Consider the following 21,828-nt stretch of genomic DNA (forward strand, 5'->3'; position numbering starts at 1 on the left):
CTTCTGTGCAGGCGGTGCAGTTATTAGATTGCACTGTCTGTGATCCCCTGTACAAAATGATGATGATGATGATGATGATGATGATACCTCCAGTCGATTATAGGGTTGTGTTTTAGTCTTTGCCCCTGGCATGCTGGTTTTTCTTTAACGCACAGCGATTATATTTATTTATTTTTTGTAATGTTACAGCCCAACGCGGGCAGGTGCAGCAGGTTTAACATCTCAGTGAGAACCAGGCCTCCCCGCCGTCACCGGCTGATGGAATCGAGCCGCTCAAATTGTTTTTATAAAGAGGTAAGATGCACTGTTTGAGTGGAACTACATGCCACGAGGAAAATGCGGGATTCCCAGCCCCCGTGGCAAGGCGAGGGGAGGCAGGATAGGCACTGAGGAGGTATCTAAAGCTGCGATCTTGCCTGAGAGTAAGCTCCAATTTAATTTAGTGGAACTTAATTCTGAGTAGAGACGATTGCAGCCTAGGAAATTTGGAGACTCCGCTGTGCTCTCTCCCCAGTACAGAGACATCAGCTGAGTTCTATCCCAACACTTCCAGCACAGACGTCCTTTTTATTGTACATTTCTGATGATTTATGCATGTGAGGTTATAGACATTCGTGATGTGTGGCCATACACAATCCCAATACTATTTCCACTTGCAAAAGTTCCAAGACAGACATAGTGCTTTGTTTCCAATGGGTACATGTCCCATAGCTTCCTGCTGAAATCCTGTGACTTTTTATACTTTTTATACTTACAGATTTTCTGTGGGGCTTTCCCTTCAGCTTTAGTGCAGGTGTCACCCTCTAGATGGCAATAAGGTGGTACCATTGGGGAACCATTGCAAAGCAACCAATAAAGCAGAATGATTCGTGTGGATAGTCCACTATAAATCCACCACGAATGCTCTGTTGTTGCATCAGTGACATGTTTCAGTATATAACCAACAAAAAAAACCCCACCAGTCTGAAGTGGCCCAGAGCCTTCTTGGAGTGGCCCCATACATGCAAAACTCCCTCCCAGAGGACATTTGTGTGGCTCCCATCTTTATCAGCCTTCAAACAGGCCTTGTAACCCCTTTAATTTCACTCTTGCTTTCTGTGAAAGGAGGTGTGCCAAAACCTATGTTGCTTAAATTGTTGCAGTCTCTGCTTTAAACGGTTTTGAATTGTTTTACTGGACTTGACGTGCTGGACCGTAGAGAGAGCTTTAGGCTATTGCTTTAGTTTTATCATCTTAATTAATTGATCTTTATCTGTAGTTCATGTTCTAAATTTGTACATAATCTGCCTTGGGAGGACTTTGGTCTGGAAAGGCAGCATGAAAATACTAGTAACAAACAAGCAAACAGGACTGCCAACCTTTTTTTTTTTTTTTAACCTGGCCCTATTTCAGCAGCTTCTTGGGAGAAAAGCAGTGACAAACCTAGACAGCATCTTAAAAAGCAGAGACATCACCTTGCCAACAAAGGTCCGTATAGTTAAAGCCATGGTTTTCCCAGTAGTGATGTATGGAAGTGAGAGCTGGACCATAAAGAAGGCTGATCGCCAAAGAATTGATACTTTTGAATTATGGTGCTGGAGGAGACTCTTGAGAGTCCCATGGACTGCAAGAAGATCAAACCTATCCATTTTTAAGGAAATCAGCCCTGAGTGCTCACTGGAAGGACAGATCGTGAAGCTGAGGCTCCAATACTTTGGCCCCCTCATGAGAAGAAAAGACTCCCTGGAAAAGACCCTGATGTTGGAAAAGATGGAGGGCACAAGGAGAAGGGGACGACAGAGGACGAGATGGTTGGATAGTGTTCTCGAAGCTACGAACATGAGTTTGACGAAACTGTGGGAGGCAGTGGAAGACAGGAGTGCCTGGTGTGCTCTGGTCCATGGGGTCACGAAGAGTCGGACACGACTAAACGACTAAATAACAACAAATTTCAGCAGCTGTTAAACTTGCAGGTGTCAGGAGGTGATCATGCCCATTTCTGCCCTTGCTGGGAGTTGCCAAACTTTTCTGAACCTGTGGCACACTTGCAAAGTTTTGTGGACACTGCCCATGCATCCTAACCTAGCACCCCCCCCCCAACCTGTTCTCTTGACTCCCAGCTAAATGAATCTTTCAAGCCTTGGTTTGGTGGGGCATGGGGAATCCTTTGGGTGCCAGGGAAGACTCTTCTGGTGTTGGCAACCTCTGGCCTGTGTGATGAAAAGCTGAACTTGTTGATTTCTCTTGAGCATCCCAGAGTGGTTGGCGCAATCCAGTCAGATGGGAGGGATACAAATATCATCATCATCCCCAGGTAGATTGAATAAGCAATTGAATAAAGAACCCTGTTCAAAGCAACGTTGGAAACCATTTCAAAGCAATACCCACCCTTAGAAGACCCTGCCACAACAGCTGAGTTAGCGGCCAAAGGCCTGCTTGAACAAAAAGAGTACAGTGGTACCTCGGGTTAAGAACTTAATTCGTTCTGGAGGTCTGTTCTTAACCTGAAACTGTTCTTAACCTGAGGTACCACTTTAGTTAATGGGGCCTCCCGCCGCTGCCATGCAATTTCTGTTCTCATCCTGAAGCAAAGTTCTTAACCCGAGGTACTATTTCTGGGTTAGTGGAGTCTGTAACCTGAAGCATCTGTAACCTGAAGCGTCTGTAACCCGAGGTGCCACAGTATTTGCCCGCCAGGGAAGGGAGAGCAGAGAGGGGTTCAGCCTAGCCGCCCATGGAAGGGAGTTCCACAATTTGGGGGCAACCACTAAGAACGCCCTCTGTCGTGTCCTCACCAAATGTGCCTGTGAAGATGGTGGGGACTGAGAGAAAGGCCTTCTCAGGAGATTTCAAAGACCCTTGGCCTGACTCAACACAAGGCAGCTTTCTCGGTTGTGGCGTTCTTCTTAGTCCTCGCTTGCCTCATTTAGCCAATCTTTCACCACCTTGGTCTTGAATGGCATCCAATACCCGCTGGTAATTTATTTGCTGTTTCTTCCCTGTCTGCACCTCACAGTGTCGCGCCTCAGAGAAGCCTGCCTTTCATTTGCTGGAATTCACGCAGGGAGAATACCAAACCCCGCTATGTTTTGGAGAGAAGCAGCTGAGGAATCCTGGGGCCTTCCTAGAAATGAGAAGAGCCCCCCCCACCCCCCACCTGCTACTATTCCAGCTGCTCTCTGACATTTCATTCCCCTTTCCCTACAGGGGGAAAAATGTCCTTCCAAACAGTGCCACTGGCTCCATGGCTCAGACTGGTTTTGACTGAAACGCAGGAGCCTGTTGAAGCGATTTGCTGAGGGCATGCAGAGACCATTGTTCTCTCTTTACGGGAATCTACAGTCTTCTCTGTGGGGCTAACTAATGAGATGGGGTGGTTACTGGGCTGGTGGATCATGCCAGAAAGGCATTAAGCTGCCACCGGGATGAAATTTACGGCATGTAATGCCTTAAGAGAAAATATTATGAAGATGATCTATAGGTGGTACATAACCCCAGTCAAGCTTGCAAAGATTTACCATTTGCCTGATAATAAATGTTGGAAATGTAAGGAAAAGGAAGGTACATTCTTTCACCTCTGGTGGACGTGCCCGAAGATTAAGGCATTCTGGGAAATGATCTATAATGAACTGAAAAAGGTATTTAAATATACCTTCCCTAAGAAACCAGAGGCCTTTCTCTTGGGTATTGTCGGCCAAGGGGTGTTAAAGACGGATATAACTTTTTTTATGTATGCTACAACAGCAGCAAGAATACTCATTGCGAAGTACTGGAAGACACAAGATCTACCCACTCTGGAAGAATGGCAGATGAAGGTGATTGACTACATGGGCCTGGCAGAAATGACGAGCAGAATCCGAAACCAGGGAAGAAAAGCAGCGGAAGAAGAATGGAAAAAATTTAAGGACTATTTAAAGAAATATTACAAAATTAATGAAAGCTAAAATGATGTTGGACTAGAAAATAAACGGTTACTATTAGTAATGGATAAGATAAGGAGAATAAGGAAGATCAAACTAAAATTAAAATAAGGGAAGATTTGTTGAATAAATGATTAGAAATTGGAATACAGAAAAGGGAGGCATGAGGAAGTCGGAGAAGTAAGGTATAAGAAAATAAGATCTGAAATTGTACTTGTTTCTGTTTTCGTTTGTTTGTTTGTTGTGTTTATTGTATTGTATTGTTATGTTTCTGTTGTTATAAAAAAATTCTTTAATAAAAAATTATATAAGAAAGGCATTAAGCTGGTGTGGGTGGGAATTTCATATTGAGAGGGATTAGGAAAGGAGATGGGGTGGAATCCTCCTCAGTCCCTAACCTCTCACCAGCTACCTTTTTTCTCCAGTATCCTTAAAAAAGAAAGAAAAAGTCCAGCCAAGAAAAAAAAGCAAGGGGGGGAGTTAAAGGATGGGGCAAGGGTTCAATAGGCCCTTTCCTTCACTGACCTGGGCTACATACACATTATTATTATTATTATTATTATTATTATTATTATTATTATTATTATTATTATTACAGTGGCACCTCAGGTTACAGACGCTTCAGGTTACAGACTCTGCTAACCCAGAAATAGTACCTTGGGTTAAGAACTTTGGTTCAGGATCAGAACAGAAATCATGCAGCTGCGGTGCAGCGGCAGCAGGAGGCCCCATTAGCTAAAGTGGTACCTCAGGTTAAGAACAGTTTCAGGTTAAGAACAGACCTCCAGAATGAATTAAGTTCTTAACCTGAGATACCACTGTATTATTATTATTATTATTATTATCATTACTACTACTACTACTACATTTATATACCACCTTTAACCTCATGGGAGCTCAAGGCAGTGTATTTGGTTCTCCTCCTCCCCATTTCATGCTCACAACCTTGTGAGGTAGGTTAGGCTAAGAGATGGTGACTGGCCCAAGATCACCCAGTGAGCTTCATGGCTGAGTGGGGATTCGAACCCCAGTCTCCCAGGTTCAACACACTAACCATTATGCCCCACTGGCTCTCACTATATATTCTGAACACATCCCACACATCCCTCCCCAATAATCATGGGAACTGTAGTTTGCCCCTTACAGCTACAGTTCCCAGAACCCCCTAGCAAACTACAGTTTCCATGATATTTTTTTTTTGCGGGGGGGGGGGGGGTAAATGTAAGGTGTCATGAAATCTCACCACTTGCTTCATTGTAGTGAGACCTAGGATGGGACATGCACAGGAAAAGGTACAGCCATGATGATTTGAGAAAAAGGAAATGTGATTTAGGTTTGTTTGTTTGCTTGCTTGTTTGCTTGTTGTAATTAACTAATGTGGTTAATTTAGGCTACATGTTCATGGAGGTTTGTTGAAAGAGTCTGTAAGTGCTTCCAATACCTTAATGGCATGTCTGTTTATAGGAAATAGGTACTTGGGTCTGATTTCCTCCTTCAGGTACATTTAATTACAGTTCACCTTGTTTTTTTAGGCTGCTTGTGGACTTCCAGGCCTTCCTGTTCCTGAGCTTCAGCCCTTGAACACTCACCAAGTGCTTTGGCGTGAAAAACAGCCAGTTGTGAATGGGAAGTGTGTGGATTTATGAAAGAGTAGTAAAATGCTCGTGTAATTTCTTTAACCTATGGCCCAGCTTCTGGAAGCAGCAACCACTCTGCTTGTCGTCAGAAGCTTTTGTAGGAACTCGGCAGCTGCAGCGATTTCAAAGCAGGACAGCCAAGATCCACAAAGGACTCATGGCAACAGGTCAGAGCATGTCCTGACCCCTAAACACTCTTATGCGGGCTTGCACTGCCCTGTGACCAACAAAGGGGTTCCACTTACTGCCTGCCACTGTGTCATAGCCTTGTCCCCACTTCCATGTGTTCCTAACTTTGGGAGAAACTCGGAAGTTTCCCCCCACTCCTGCCCCTACTCATGTTGAATACTGCAGTTGTTGTTTTGTATTTTTAATTGTTCACCACAAGCATTAAATGCCACTGCAGCCTTCCCTGGATGCAAATAGCAACCTCAGATAGGCAATTGTTGTTGTTGTTGTAAGTAAGGATTAGGACAGGGAGAGGAGGACTTAAACTCCCTACTATTCAGGCTTCCCCTCTGCCACTAATTACATGACAAAAGATATGCACAGTTAATTGCATTCATGTAGTTAACCTCATTATCTACTTTAGGCTAGGAATGATGCTAGAAGGGTTTGCTTCTAATGTTGTATTGCTCCTTTTGTTTTTTGGGTGGGGCGAGCACTGGCGGAGGAACAGGGGTGCGGGGGCGCCCCCAGGATGCGTGCCAGCCACGCCCACGCCCCCTCTCCACCCCACCTGCCAGCTCCGCCGCTGGGGGGGGAGTGGTGTGTGGGTGTGGGTGTGTGAGAGAGAGAGAGAGAGCACTTTGAATATGGTTAATATAGTTTGTAAGACAACAGGAAATGACTATCCTCCTGGCGCTGTTTTTTTGAGTACATTCATCCCAGATATTTCTAAGGGTGCAAAAAAAAGGGGGGGGAAGTACAAACATTTGAACATGAATCATTCCTGGAGTCTCGTCAAACATCATAGCAGATTTTATTCCCCCCCCCAAGATGTTTTAGAATCTGATTCTATTAATGTAACACATGCAAACACACCCCATACATTTAAAGCACATGGCTCCCCTCAAAGAATCCTGGGAGTAATAGTATAGCCCTCATGGAACTACATTTCCCAGTACCCTTAACAAAATACCATTCTCAGGATTCTTTTGCAGGGAAGACATTTGCTTTGAATATACGTTGTGTATACAGCTGGAGTCTCACTGAGTTTTATGGGACTTGCTCCCAAGCAAGTATCCCTATGATTACCTGCATTAATCTTATCTCAGGTTGATAAGAGATCTCTTTGTCTCACAATAAAAGTCTTGGTGTGATTATTTCACTGTGTATCCAGTCCAGAGCTTGCTATTCCATTGCTGTTTTATCATCATGCGAAAGGCTGGGCTAGATGAATCCCAAGCCGGAATTAAGATTGCCGGAAGAAATATCAACAACCTCAGATATGCAGATGACACAACCTTGATAGCAGAAAGTGAGGAGGAATTAAAGAACCTTTTAATGAAGGTGAAAGAGGAGAGCGCAAAATATGGTCTGAAGCTCAACATCAAAAAAATGAAGATCATGGCCACTGGGCCCATCACCTCCTGGCAAATAGAAGGGGAAGAAATGGAGGCAGTGAGAGATTTTACTCTCTTGGGCTCCATGATCACTGCAGATGGTGACAGCAGCCACGAAATTAAAAGACGCCTGCTTCTTGGGAGAAAAGCAATGACAAGCCTAGAGAGCATCTTAAAAAGCAGAGATATCACCTTGCCAACAAAGGTCCATATATTTAAAGCTATGATTTTCCCAGTAGTGATGTATGGAAGTGAGAGCTGGACCATAAAGAAGGCTGATCGCCGAAGAATTGATGCTTTTGAATTATGGTGTTGGAGGAGACTCTTGAGAGTCCCATGGATTGCAAGAAGATCAAACCTCTCCATTCTGAAGGAAATCAGTCCTGAGTGCTCACTGGAAGGACAGATCGTGAAGCTGAGGCTCCAATACTTTGGCCACCTCATGAGAAGAGAAGACTCCCTGGAAAAGACCCTGATGTTGGGGAAGATGGAGGGCACAAGGAGAAGGGGACGACAGAGGACGAGATGGTTGGATAGTGTTCTCGAAGCTACCAGCATGAGTTTGACCAAACTGCGGGAGGCAGTGGAAGACAGGAGTGCCTGGTGTGCTCTGGTCCATGGGGTCACGAAGAGTCGGACACGACTAAACAACAAGTTAACATTGGCTTAGACTCCCATCTAAAACAACTCCCAGGGAAGTTGTGAGCAGCATTGTCTCTTTCTGTCTTTCAAGCCCCTTGCACCTCCAGCCTAAATCAAGGGTTGCATGGCTGACCTTTCATACGGACACGCTTGTTTGCTGCATGTTTCTGTATTGGACCCCAAGGAAAGTGTGAAAGGGCCTCACATGGAGGCAGACCACCTGGGATTACGCCAAGTCTGCTGCGTGTGTTTGATGGCATCTGTCTCTTCTCCTTCCTCCTCCTCCTCCTCCCGCTTGAGAATAGTGGTGCAAATGCTGCAGCAAATGCCATGTCTTCAGACGACTGTGTGTCGCGTGTGAATTAAAGCTTCCCTTTCCAAAGTAATTCGCCGGGCGATGCCGGTTTTAGCCGATAGGTGGCGTTGCCCCCTACCAATTTTCTGCTGGATGCTGGCGCCAAGGGGATGCTGCTTACACCGCGGGCCTGGTTCTCGAGCCCTGGGCTGACGTCATCTCCTCCCAGTGCAGAGAGAGTCCCTCTCTCGCAGAGATTTCCTCGCAGCTGCAGTTGGCAATGCTGGAGCCCGCGAGCTGCCAGATTGTTAGATGTGCGTCTGCCTTGAGATCCCGAGGAGCTCCAGCCGAGGACGTGCCACGCAACCGGGAGCCAAAGCGGCCGCGCCATTTAATTGCTCCGATTGCCTTTTCAAAGCGCCCTTGATGTATTGCTCGCCGCATGCTCTTGACCCCCCGGGTTTGGCTGCAGATCTCCAACCCAGCCCTCTGAGATCTCCGGCAGCGGAGTGGGGGTGGGGGGAGGTATCTTACCTGGCCGTGATGCAGCGATGCAACGCTCCAAAATACATACAATATTTTTGTGGGGACGCGGGGGAAGGTTGAAATTCCCCTTAATGAAATTAGAAAGACCTCTCCCTTGACTCGCCCTCCTTCCTTCCCCACCTTTAAATATAGTAGCTGATGTGGGGGATCTAGCAGGTAAGAGAGACCTCCCCTTGGCCCCAGGTAACTCAGGTCCTTAATGTAAGGGGTGGGGAGATCCTCGTCGTCCCCCAATGCTTTTTTTGCACGCCACCTGAGAAATGTGAGTTAGAAAAGGGGGTGGGAGGGATGATCTAGCTTGTTCTCGTTTTCAGAGAAGAAAAATGGGACCGGGGAGCCAACATGCTGGCAAGCAAATATCTGGAGTGGTATTGATAAATCGGGGGGGGGAGCGGGCGGGGATGCCCCCTTCCCCAGTACTGCAAGGGACCATATTGCATCCATCCCATCTTGCTGACTAATCTTTTCCTTTGGTTTATTTTGGGAGGCTGTTCCAAAAGGGCAAATGGGGGCACTCGCCCCACCAGGCTCGACCTTCCCCACGCCAGCCCCTTTCTGTCTGTCTGTCTGTCTGCCTACCTCCTTCCTTGCAAGCAGCCCGGCGGGGGGGGGGAGGACACTGGCTGTGAGCTTCCTCCTCCCCCCCCCCCGACTCCCGTCTCTGTGTTGCCCCTTGCAGAGCTCGGTAGGGCGGGGGCTGGGGCGATCCAAATCCGGAGTCCTGTCGCTCCGGCTCCACCTGCCCGTCCCCAGACCCACCTGCGTCTTGGGACCCCTGCAGTGGTGCCAAGGAGACGAGTTAGGTGTTGGAGGAGGGCTGGGGGAATGTCGCAGGAGGAAGGATGGTGGTGGGCGTGCGGGGGAGGGGGATATTGAGCAAAGCTTTGCAGCCGTCTATCATGGCATAGAGATCCAGGGGTGTGTGTGTGTGTCCGGATGCTGCTAGGCGGTTTGCGGGAGGGAGGGCTTCTCAAGGATTTTTTCACTCAAGAGATATATCTCCACAACACACATACACACGCATCTATTTTGTATCCGCTCTCCTGCCTGAATGAGCAGAATCCCTTCTCTGCGCTGACATCCAATTTAGCAGTATCCCTGCTGGCTCAGCACGTGAGGGGGAAACCGAATGCCGGAGCTATTTTCAACCGCCATAAATATTCATCTCCTTTAGGCAGCCAGGCTTTTCTCCTACCCACCCCCTCCGTGGAGGAAACCAGGCGGCGGTGGAGGAGGAAACTGGAGGGGGATGCCGGGATTTCTGCTCCCACTTGCTCTCCAAAGAAGTCTGCTGAGCTATGCTCCTCGCTCTGACATCTCCAGCTGCTCCTTCGAGGAAGGAGGGAGGAGACGCGGTGATGAAGCTACAGAAGCTTTCCTCCGTTTCCTCCCCTCGTTCAGCTGATGCCTCTCTCTGGTCTTTCAGGCGGTTAAACACCTAGGGAACAACAGGAGCTGCCTGATGTTAGCATAAGGGAGCTCGGTGAAGTCATGCGCGCGACTGGCCCCAAAATATAGGATGGGATCCTGACTAAGGCGTCCATTCAGCAGACCCACTGAAATCCGCAGGCCTACTGCTGCTCTATGTATGGCTATGTTCGGATGCAAGACCTTATTGTATCACAGTATCAAGCATGTGTGTATCTGTTGAGTTTAGAGAGGCTTAGATTACAATTCTGTATTCCCTAACCTGGTGGATGGGGTGTTAGGGGAAGGGGTAGTAGCTCTGGTGGGGGACACATCGTGTTCCTTTTGGGCAGGTACAGGCAAACTTGGCCAGCCAGATGTTTTGGGACTACAACTCCCATCATCCCTAGCTAACAGGACCAGTGGTCAGGGATGATGGGAGTTGTAGTCCCAAAACATCTGGAGGGCCGAGTTTCCCTATGCCTGCTTTTGGGGTACTTTATGTGCAGGATCGAGATGCGGGTAGCACAGTGGGTTAAACCACGGAGCCTAGGACTTGCCGATCAGAAGGTCGGCGGTTCGAATCCCTGTGATGGGGTGAGCTCCCATTGTTCGGCCCCAGCTCCTGCCAACCTAGCAGTTCAAAAGCACGTCAAAGTGCAAGTAGATAAATAGGTACCACTCCGGTGGGAAGGTAAACGGTGTTTCCGTGCGCACCTCTGGTTCACCAGAAGCAGCTTAGTCATGCTGGCCACATGACCTGGAAGCTGTACGCCGGCTCCCTCGGCCAATAAAGCGAGATGAGCGCTGCAACCCCAGAGTCGGTCACGACTGGACCTAATGGTCAGGGGTCCCTTTACCTTTACTTTATGGGCAGGATCACCTGAAACCAAGAGAAAGCAGGCCTTCAGAACTGCTCTTTCTCAACTCATAGGCAGATACGTCGATGCATATTTAAAGTCTTCATTAGCACTCGTAGCATAGCTCCAACGGCTCCCTGTCTCTGGGGTGCGTTCTCCAAAATGTTTAACAAGCATTTCGGGGGTGGGGCGCGCGCAAGGGTGCAAAGAGGCAGAGTTTGGGCAAAGCCACCTAGGGGCGGAAACACACACACAACAGTAAGCAAAGCCGCCTGTAGGTTCCTCCGAGGGCCTTGTTTTGCAGAGCACCCAGTGAAGGGATCTGGGAGGAAATAGAGGTTGCAGAAACTTCCCCAAGGCCGCTCGATGGGGTGGGGTAGTGTGGGGAGGGATCTGTGGCAGAAATGGTGGTGGAGAAGAGAGCCTCCCCACCCCCACCCCCGGATCTCCCCAGCTGCCCTGCGCCATGCCAGACTTTGGATTGCCATAACAAAGCAACGCGCTTTTGCTAGTAGTCCTTAAGGGCTATAAAGGCTCTTTGCAGTCTTTGCAGTGACATTGCAGATTTCTCCCAGGCTGAGTGGCACCTCTCGCCTTACAGCCAAGGCCTTGTTGTGCTCCCCTCTCCCAGCCCCCCCCAAACCAGCCCCCTACCCCGGGAGGTCAACGCTGCTCCAGCAGCAGCTGCTTTGTTGTCTGGGTCAATAGGCGTTTCTATATTTAGCAAGAGCTGCTTCGGCGACATTGACTATTTATAAACCTCCCTGCCCGCCTCCCACGCGCTCCCACCCGGCCTGAATGCAGAATGAGGGGGGGGGGCTCCACTCCTGGGCGGCGGGGGGGTGGGAAGGAGAAGGTGTGCGGCACAAATCCTACCGCACTGCAGCCTCGCTTGGCAGGGGCGGGGGGGAGAGGGGTGGGTTGTGGGGATGTGGAGTGGCGGGCGGTGGGGGGGGGGGGGAGGCTGATTTATCTGTGGGCAGCTGCCAGAGGGCTTCCAAGGCTTGGTAATGAAGGCGGTCATCGAGGAAAGCAGACTGTTTTTTGTGTTTTTGTTTTAAGCTAACTGTAATTAAACGGGAAAGCGATGCAAAGCTCAGGGTCTGTCTGAGGAAGGCGGACCAGGAGAGAGAGAGAGAGAGAGGATTGCCTTTGCAGGGAGGGAAACCCAAGCCTGTCAGAAGAAAGTGGATGGGAAATCGAAGAGGCTGATGGATGCGTGCCTGTGCAGCCGGGAGACCTCTTTAAGCAGAGCTGTTTGAGAGAGAGAGAAATGCAGGATTAAATACTTGGGGGGTTGGGATGCCATGCACAGCTGGAGGAAAGGGCCAGAGATATCAGGCATTAGCAGACACAGATGGTTCCAGTGAAATGTCTCATTTATTGCATTCCTAGCCCACCTATCCCCCCCCCCCTGCAAGGAGCTCAAGGTGATGCAGATGGCTGTTCCTCCTCATTTAATCCCCGCAACAGGTTCGGCTGAGAAGCAGTGGCCGGCCCAAGGTCACCCACTGAGTTTCGTCATGGCCAAGTGGGGGATTTGAACCCCGATCTCCCAAGTTCTCATCTGGAACACGTGTCTTAGTTTGGTCCCTTCAGTTGCATTAGAAAAAATAAATAAGTTCGCTTGATCTCCAAGAGGTCTTGGCTGTACTGGATTAGGAACCAGTGCCTGTGAGAAAAGGCTGGGAGAACTGGGAAGTTGCCTCCTCTTGTCATTCCGTTGAGAAGGATCACAAACACTTTGGAAGCTTCCACCCGCTCAGCTGCCCTTACACAATCTGTACACAGATGCAGACTTTTATACTCATATCAAACTGAGTGTACCATTCAGTGTAAACGTTTCCATCTTTCATCTATGTGCGTGTCTGCTCCAATGTCATTTTTGGATAATAATAATAATAATAATAATAATAATAATAATAATAATAATACATTTATTTATACCCCGCCCATCTGGCTGGGTTTTCCCAGCCACTCTGGGTGGCTTCCAACAAAACACTAAACTATAATAACCTATTAAACATTAAAAACTTCCCTAAACAGGGCTGCCTTCAGATGTCTTCTAAAGGTTTGGTAGCTATTTTTCTCTTCAACATCTGGTGGGAGGGTGTTCCACAGGGCGGGTGCCACTACCAAGAAGGCCCTCTGCCTGGTTCCCTGTAACTTGGCTTCTCGCAGTGAGGGAACTGCCAGAAGGCCCTCGGCACTGGACCTCAGTGTCCAGGCAGAACGATGGGGGTGGAGACGCTCCTTCAGGTATACTGGACAGAGGCTGTTTAGGGTTTTAAAGGTCAGCACCAACACTTTGAATTGTGCTCAGAAACGTACTGGGAGCCAATGTAGGTCTGAGTTCCAGACACGATGGGAAATGTAAACACACACACACACACACACACACACACACTTAACCCCCCCACCCATTTTAAAGTGTTACTACCTGTGAAACTGCCTCTTGATTTGTATTCTCATATTTTGCTTGTGATCTATTGGGACTGGGAAATGCTTTTCTTCTGTATATGACTCTGGGGTGGGTGGGTGTATTCGGTATGGGTTTGTTTCTGATAATAACATAATAATTTATTATGTATACCCTGCCCATCTGGCTGGGTTTCCCCAGCTACTCTGGGCAGCTTGCAACAAAAAATTAAAAATACATTAAAACATCAGACATTAAAAACTTCCCTAACCAGGGCTGCCTTCAGATGTCTTCTAAACGTCAGATAGTTGTTTATTTCTTTGACACCTGATGGGAGGGCGTGTTTACTCCAGCACTCAAGCTGGAGAATCAGGCATAGTCACAGGTAAGGCCAAGGTGTTGGAGATGTACAGTGGGAACAGGTTTCCTTTGTTGGGTCTTGCTCACTGAGGTAGGAAACAATTTAAGAGGTCCAAAGGCTGCTGAGAACCTTGTCAGGTCAACAGTAGTTTGCTGCTCACAGGTTAAGTTGTGCTTGATGGTTGTTTAGCACATGACCTTCTGGCTTGGCTCTCAAATCAACTCCGACCCATGCTCCTGCCTGCTGAGTCTCCTAAGCCCTCTTGCTTGGTAAGCCCTGGCTTCTGAATTCAAGGCTTGAGCCTCAGACAATTCTGAGTGGCCCATCTTAGAGCAGGCTTTCCACCTGCTCATTCCTAAGATGCCGGGCATTTTTCAGTGCTGCTCATGACCTGGTGTGACTTCAGCGCTGCCATTTTGTTTTTGGAGATAACCATGGCTGCTATTTTATTGTATTTACTATTTTATTTTAAATTCAATTTTAACAAACCATATAAATGCAATAGATACAACATCCAGAATATTCTGAGACAAGAGATAATTCAGCTTGCTGTCAAAACCTATAAATTCACGTCGAACACAAAAATCCACTTAAATCCATAAAATTCCTTGGTCCATATATAAAAAAACCAAGCCCCTCATTCTTAACACTCTGTTAAATCAATCTATTTTAAGATCTATACTGTTCTTAAAATAATTTTTTAAATTATCAAAATAGCCCATCTTGAATATTTCTCTTTGATTTTCTTCACTTTTTCTCCAGTAATTTAACTTGGCCAGGTTAACATGCAACATAAGATTTCCCAGTTCTTTTTCCTTTTTCCAAATCTGAGCAGCTAAAACTTTGGCTGCCATTAACAGAGAATAAATTAATTCCCTTTTTTTGTTTCCAGTCCAATTTCTTCTTTAAAACCCCCTAACAAAACGATAAAAGGATCTAACAGTGTGCCTTCGTTATACCTTTGATTTTTCCTAATATTAACCTCCAAACCTTTGGCTGCCATTTTAGGTATCTTGGGAAAATGGCACTGGCATCATTACTTCAAAGGGAAATTTGGTGACTACAGCCTTTTGACATGGTTTCCTGTGCCGCCTTGTGTTTGGATAACCAGCCTACGTTACCCATTCTGCAGCCTGGGAGTTGCATAAAGCTACTGTTTTTGACTCGTGTAATCACTATTGTAAGAGGAGATTTGAGCCCACGCCAGAACAAGGGCACAATGGCATTTTCTCCCCCTCTTTTCCTGGCATTCTGCTTTGGGATAACTTTGGTGTTTAGGAAAGATCTTTCCTTGTGACTTCTGGAGGCAGTTTACCCTTTTTCTCCCCTTCCCTCACAACAGTGGAAAGACCACGGTCTTCTCACGGAAGGAAGGCACGTTCTAATCCCTCATTGGAGAACTATTTCATAAGAAGAGGGACTTCTCACTAAGGAAAACCACTGATGACATTCAGAGCAAGCACCATGGGAAAGAGCTTTCTCCCCTCATCTTCGTGAGAAAGGGGAGCTTTCTGACCAGCCCTGCACAATTTGTGACTCACTAACCCAAACAGAGTTCACCACCCAAACGTGGTGGTCTGGGCTCAGGAATAAACTTCCTATCAGGACTCAGGTGTCACGGTGGGGGCCTTTACTGGGACCCAGAGATCTGGAACAACGGGGGGCCGGAAGCACAGGCTGCAGCTCTCTTACTGTGAGGAGAACAACTGAGGCTGAATCGTACATTATGCTTGAATATATTTATTGAATGTTAAAGATGTATACGGAAACCTAGATTTCCCTATTATCGATGTTCCTATGGTCCAGTGTAGGGCTGGGCGATATATTGATATATCACCCAAAACTAGTTTGACGTCCATATTGTGATACCCATTTCATAATTTTTGACCTGGCAATATATCCCATCACAGTACCATATCTCAGGCTGTCTCTAGGCTTCTCCACACTTCCACTTGTCCTGCTGCTTTCCCTGGGAAACCACACTCTTTACTGCTGAATTGGAGCAAACGTCAATCGAGTTTTTCTGCCCTCCTCATTATCCTGCATGTTCTTGGAGACCAGGGGAGAGGGGAGCTTGTCGCAGCAGGAAAGGGAGACTCCTTGGATTATTCTGCAACCTCTTAACCCCCTTCCTCTGCTTCAGCCTCAGATTCTGAACTGCTCCCTGTCACTGTCTCTTCCTGCTCACTAAACCCTGCTGCCCCTTCAGCATCCAGCACCTCCTTCCCCACTCTCTTCCCTCTGACCTCTCCTCGGAGTCCCACCACCAATCCCCTGGCTCTGAGCCTTTGTCCCCTGGGGGTTTCCTTGGGGGTTCCCTTGGCTTGTGCCTCCCACCGCTCCAGTCCTCTTAATTCAACAAAGCCTGCCTTAGTATTAGGTAATGGGGGCAGTCACCTAAGGGAGTGTACACTCATGCACTGAGTGGGAGACACCATGACCCATGGGGTGTGGTAGTATTGTTCTGCAGCTTCTGTTCCTTCAAGCAAGCGTTGTGCAGCAGACCTTCCTGCGGGATTAGCTGCTGTGTTTTGGGGATGATGCTATTTAGACTTTCCATTCTCAGGCATGGAATTATTTGGTGGGGGGGGGTGTAACCCTGGCGCCGAGTGTGTGTATCTGTGCATATGTTTAAAAACGACAACCCTTAAGCTCTCCAATTGAAAAGCTTATCTTTGCAAGCAACTCCTCCCTCCCTGCAAAATGGGATTCACCTTCCCAAGCTCAGACTCTGCAGAAATGTTTAAGCATCTCAGAACAATATCCCCCCTCCCTGCTCCCCGACCCCAGTGTTTCCCTGTTGCCTGGAAACGAGGGATTTTCTTCCAAGAGGAGATCAAGCAAGCTTTTCATGTTTCTCCCCAATGAGTTTGCTTCTTACTCTCCCTCCCAACGTTAAGCACTCCCCTACACACACACACACACCACACACACACACACACACTACCAGCACCACCAGAAAGGGCAGCACATTCTAAAAATAGCTCCTGGTGGGAAAGTGCGAGTGCCTGAATGGAGGGAAATCCTAACAAGGCTCTGAAAAGGAAACACCTGGGGCTGCCATTGCTCTGCTGTAGTTGCAGCTAAAAATAAATCTGCAGTGTACGACCTGCATCCCTTGTTGATAGGGAAACACGCATATCGCTGTGTGCAGAATAATTTGCTGCCATTCTAGATAAGCTTTTTTCATTATTTGGTTTGTGAAGCCCTGTTTCTGAAGGGTCTCCTGCTCACATATGAACCTGACTGGGTTCCCCACCCCTACCCCGCCTTAAGGTCTCCTTAAGTGTCTCCATCTTCAGAGGTTAGGTGGGAAGAAAGGGCCTCCTCTGATTGTGGAATATGCTGCCCGCAGAAACAATCACCGAACATATTTTAAGACAGGGGTTGCAAACCGTTTTAGGGCTATGGCGCATTTTGAATTTTGGGAAGGTGCCGTGAGTGCCAGCCAGAAAATGGTTACTGGGCAGTGTGTGAGTGCCAGTCAGGAAACAGCACCGGGCAGTGTGTGGGCTATAACACAAAATGGCCGCCACACCAAGACGAACGGAAAAAGAGACAGGACCACAAAATGGACCCTCCCCTTCAATGGGAAAATGGCACCTACATCAGCACTACTACCACACACACAGAAAGAAGCTCTTTGCACCTCTCCTCTTCAGAGAGGAAGGGAGTCCAGTCTGGCACCCAGTGACATCTGGGCATGTTTAAGAGGGTGCGCTTAATGTGGAAGAGGTCAAGCCAGTGCACCATGGATTTTTGAGGGAATATTTACTGAGATTTTTTGCAGATACCATACTGTTGGGGCAGTGCCGGATTTATGTATAGGCTAAGTAGGCTGAAGCCTAGGGCCTCTAAATCTAGCACGCCTCACCAGCCTACCCGCTCCCCAGTGCTGCAGTCTCCCCTCTCCCAAAATTGCAAACCCAAGACTTCATGCAATGGCAGGGCAACTCAGGCCCAGCAACTATTAGCCAGTGGGGCCCAATTTGAAGCAGTGGGGTGCAACTTGCATTTTTTTTGTAGGGCCCCACTTCACAGCCAAAGTTTGCAAAATCTTATAGATATAAATAAAATCCACCTAGATTCCCCTGGTGCAGGGGCCCCCTTAGGAGCGGCCCGCGGGGCCCAATTTGGCCCAATTGCTCCAATTGCCTTAAGGTCAGCCCTGATGAGACTGTGCAGGGGTTGCACTGACAAGCCCTGCACCCTTCTTGAAAATAAAACCCCAAGGTGGTTGTCACCAATGGAAGCGAAGGCTCAGAAAAAGCTCAATATGGAGGCCAAATGGCCGAAATATTGGGAAATTTTGGAACAAGAGGGAGACAGATTAAAACTGCAGAGTTTTGAAAAATTAAAAAATAGAGTGCGAGATTGGCTTTATTATTACCAGATAATGGAGGCATATAACTTGGACAAAAAAATTGGCTTCCAGGTGGAAAAATCAAAATTGGAAACAGAACTGCTAGATCCTAAAATTAAGAATTTGTCAAGAATGTATAACTTGCTGTTGAAATGGAATACTCAGGATGAAACGGTGAAATCTGCTATGATTAAATGGGCACAAGATGTTGGACATAATATTATGATGGCTGACTGGGAACAGTTATGGACCACAGGTATGAAGTTTACGGCATGTAATGTCTTAAGAGAGAATATAATGAAAATGATATACAGGTGGTACATGACACCAGTCAAGCTTGCAAAAATCTACCATTTGCCCGATAATAAATGTTGGAAATGTAAAGAGACTGAAGGTACATTCTTTCACCTTTGGTGGACATGCCCAAGGATTAAGACTTTCTGGGAGATGATCTATAATGAAATGAAAAAGGTATTTAAATATACCTTTCTGAAGAAACCAGAGGCCTTTCTCCTGGGCATGGTCGGCCAATTGGTGCCAAAGAAGGATAGAACTTTCTTTATGTATGCCACAACAGCAGCAAGAATACTTATTGCAAAGTACTGGAAGACACAAGATCTACCCACCCGGGAAGAATGGCAGATGAAGGTTGATGGACTACATGGAACTGGCGGAAATGACTGGCAGAATCCGAGACCAGGGAGAAGAGTCGGTGGAGGAAGATTGGAAGAAATTTAAAGACTATTTACAGAAACATTGCAAAATTAATGAATGTTAGAAGGATGTTGGAATGATGTTATGTGGCTTTAGCAGAAATGTTATAAAGGATTTGGGAAAAACTGACTGTTAATTGGTGAAAGGAGGGAAAGTAAAGATACATTATATTAAGATAAATTACAGGACAAAAATTTGAAAAGATGGAAAGGATTTGCTGAAACAGATAATCGAACTAGAATACAAAAAAGGGAGGTGTGAGGAGGTCAAGGAAATAAGCTAATGAAAGATAAGTTATGGGAAGATGCGCCGTATTTTTCTTTTTTGCTTTTTTAATGGATTTTATTTTTTCTTGTTTTTTATTTCTTTTTCTCATTCTTGTTTTTTCTTTATTGAGATGTGTTGTATTGTTTCTGTTTAAAATGGTGTTTTTTGCTTTTTCTTTCTGTAACCTTTAAAACTTTAATAAATATTAATTAAAAAAAAAAGACAAGCCCTGCACCTTCTAGGTCTTTGGTGTCACCATTCAGAGTATAGACTAAAGGAATTGTTATGGAAATAAAGGGGGGGCACTTATTGGAAATCAGTTTTGTAACCTCTTCCCCCCGAACCCTGAGACAATGAGCCCAGCCACCTTTTATTCACAGTCGCATAAGCACTACACTACAGCATGGCCCCCCCAAACCCTGAGACAATGAGCCCAGCCACCTTTTATTCACAGTCGCATAAGCACTACACTACAGCATGGCCATAAACTTGTATGTTCAACCGCTGAAATATACAACCAATATGTAGCAATGGAGATTTATGTAACTGCTTTATGAATGAACACTGTGTTTTATGAATGGACTCTGTATTTTTTAAATTACCTAAGAGCCACCAATAGGGAGCTCTAGAATTTGGGTACTACCAAATAGCGACCCCTATTGCTGAAAGCAGGTAACCAGCAGGGAACGCTTCAGCTCAGCCTTTGCACTGATGACTGAACACCCCCTGCTGTGCAGATAATGGAGAAAGCACATAAATTGTATCCCTTCTGGCATCCTGGCCAACTCTATTACACTGGTGTAAACCCTGGTGCACCAGAAGCACAGAATAGCAGCAAATAAAATCCGCTCATATGTCAGCAACTGATAAGACTTGTCAACCAGTTCTTCCATGGTCTTCCTAAATTATAAAGCTCCAAAATACAGGCCAAAAGAGAGCAGGTCTGGGAAGAGTGAGGCATACAATGGGCACCACCACTGAAGAGGCCCTGCTCCATGTAGCTCCTGCCCTGTCATTTGATAGAGTGCCCACTTGCCCTCCTTCTTGACATGGAATGCTCTCTATTGGAGTCTCCAGGCCCAGTACAAAGACCATAAGAAGGGAGAGCAGGGACCCTGAAGTTCCCAATAGCTGTTAAGCAAGCAAGCACACAGGTCACCTTTGTCACAGTCAGGACACCTATGTCCTGGCCAGGCCTGCACTCAATCTTGTTTTTGTAAAACCTTGTTTGTCCTCAGTAACCAAAATTATATTATCAACATATACAAGCAGAAAAGTTGTTTTCCTTCATTTGCAAGGAATCGTACAAAACAAAGTGGCACTAATAAAGAAAAGTTCCAGGGTGGCAACAGAAAGCCAACTAAAAATGCTTTTGCCGTTCATCAAAACTATGCAGCAATATCAAGTTATAGAAAAACTGGTGCTATTAAGAGTAATCCTTCTAGTTGGTTAATTGCTTTGGCAACTTCCTTGCACATGATGTGTGATGCTAATTATTTCCCCCAAGAGTTAAATGATAACTAATCAGAGGCAGCTATAGAAGAGTTGTGAGATTCAGGTGAGGGTCAGATGCCTTGTCAATCCCAGCAGGTATATAAGAGGACGACCTGGCCTGCCCAGGCCGCCACTCTCTGTGTTAAGAAGGTATTATTGTCACTCAAAAGAAACTGGACCTTTTCTGTTGGAGTGTACCTGCTTGCTTGTGTGAACTTATTTTGGTGTTCTGTTGCGCTTAGTCATGCTGGCCACATGACCTGGAAAAACTGTTTGCGGACAAACGCCGGCTCCCTCGGCCTGTAAAGCGAGATGAGCCCCGCAACCTCAGAGTCGTCTGCGACTGGACTTAACTGTCAGGGGTCCTTTACCTTTTTTAAAGGCATTTCTTAAGGAAGCTGGTAAGAGTTTGGTCACATAACAAGCTCTAAAATGCTCTTTCTCAAGACTGGATACTAAGGGGAGTGGATTGTGTTTCTAATTAGTTGCAGGTCCCTTCTGGATTCTATCCAGAAGAGACAATCCCTTAGTTGACACTTCTTCAAGGTCAAAGCAGAGCTGAGTTCTGGAAAATGATAATAGTCTAAAACATCTTGACAAGCTGCTTTCCACCCAATTCCATATAGCGCAGAGCAGGAATGCGCTCATTAGGCATAGTAGCAGTTTAAAAAAAAATCTTTAACGGAGTGCAGTCTGCTCTTGTTTTAATTGTTGTCCACCCAGATTCTGTATGAAGAAGAGCTGCTGATATTCTTGACGATAGAGGCTACAGCTTCTGGAGAGAGAAAAAACCTGCAGTTTCCAAAACTGTAATGGAGATCAGAGCCCTGTATTTCAATACCATAGAGTACCTGAGTATGCACTTTGCTACCAAATATTTTAAGGGCAGGTTCAATCAGCTGCCCTCCCTCATCAATGCCCCTATGGTTTTATGCGCTTTGACTTTCACTGCCTCCATACTGCCAAGTGTCCAATGGGGTTTCATTAACGAGTATACCCACGTATCTAAATGAGTGAGTTTGTTCTATAGCCTGATGATCCAAGCACCATCTATACCTAGGAGTGTATCTGCCAAAAATCACAATCTTGGTCTTAGAGTAATTTATAGATAAGCTTTTCTGTTTTCAGTATGTGCTGAAAAACCTCTACAAGATTTTTGAAGCCCAGTCGGGAAAGAGAGGAGGAGTTCTCTGTTCTGATTTTTTTTGGAGCAAAATAGTAGTGGAGCACCGCATCAGCTGCTTGTTGCTGTTTTTCAAAGGGTGATTAAACTTTCTTCCATACATACCAATGACAGGGTGTGTTACATCCCTTCTGCCCCCTTGTTCCAGCAACTAGCAAATGTCCAAGTTATGAGCA

At 46.5% G+C, this 21,828-nt stretch overlaps 1 long non-coding RNA gene across 1 annotated transcript; it reads left to right on the forward strand.

Annotated features, from left to right (window-relative positions):
• Positions 1 to 68: 68 nt before the first annotated feature.
• Positions 69 to 21,473, forward strand: LOC128400190 (uncharacterized). The gene is made up of 2 exons (XR_008327318.1): positions 69 to 294; positions 21,193 to 21,473. It is a non-coding gene; the product is annotated as an uncharacterized LOC128400190 (long non-coding RNA).
• The last annotated feature ends 355 nt before the right edge of the window (positions 21,474 to 21,828 follow it).

This window comes from Podarcis raffonei, chromosome 13 (assembly GCF_027172205.1).
Source record: "Podarcis raffonei isolate rPodRaf1 chromosome 13, rPodRaf1.pri, whole genome shotgun sequence".
NCBI classification, from domain to species: domain Eukaryota; kingdom Metazoa; phylum Chordata; class Lepidosauria; order Squamata; family Lacertidae; genus Podarcis; species Podarcis raffonei.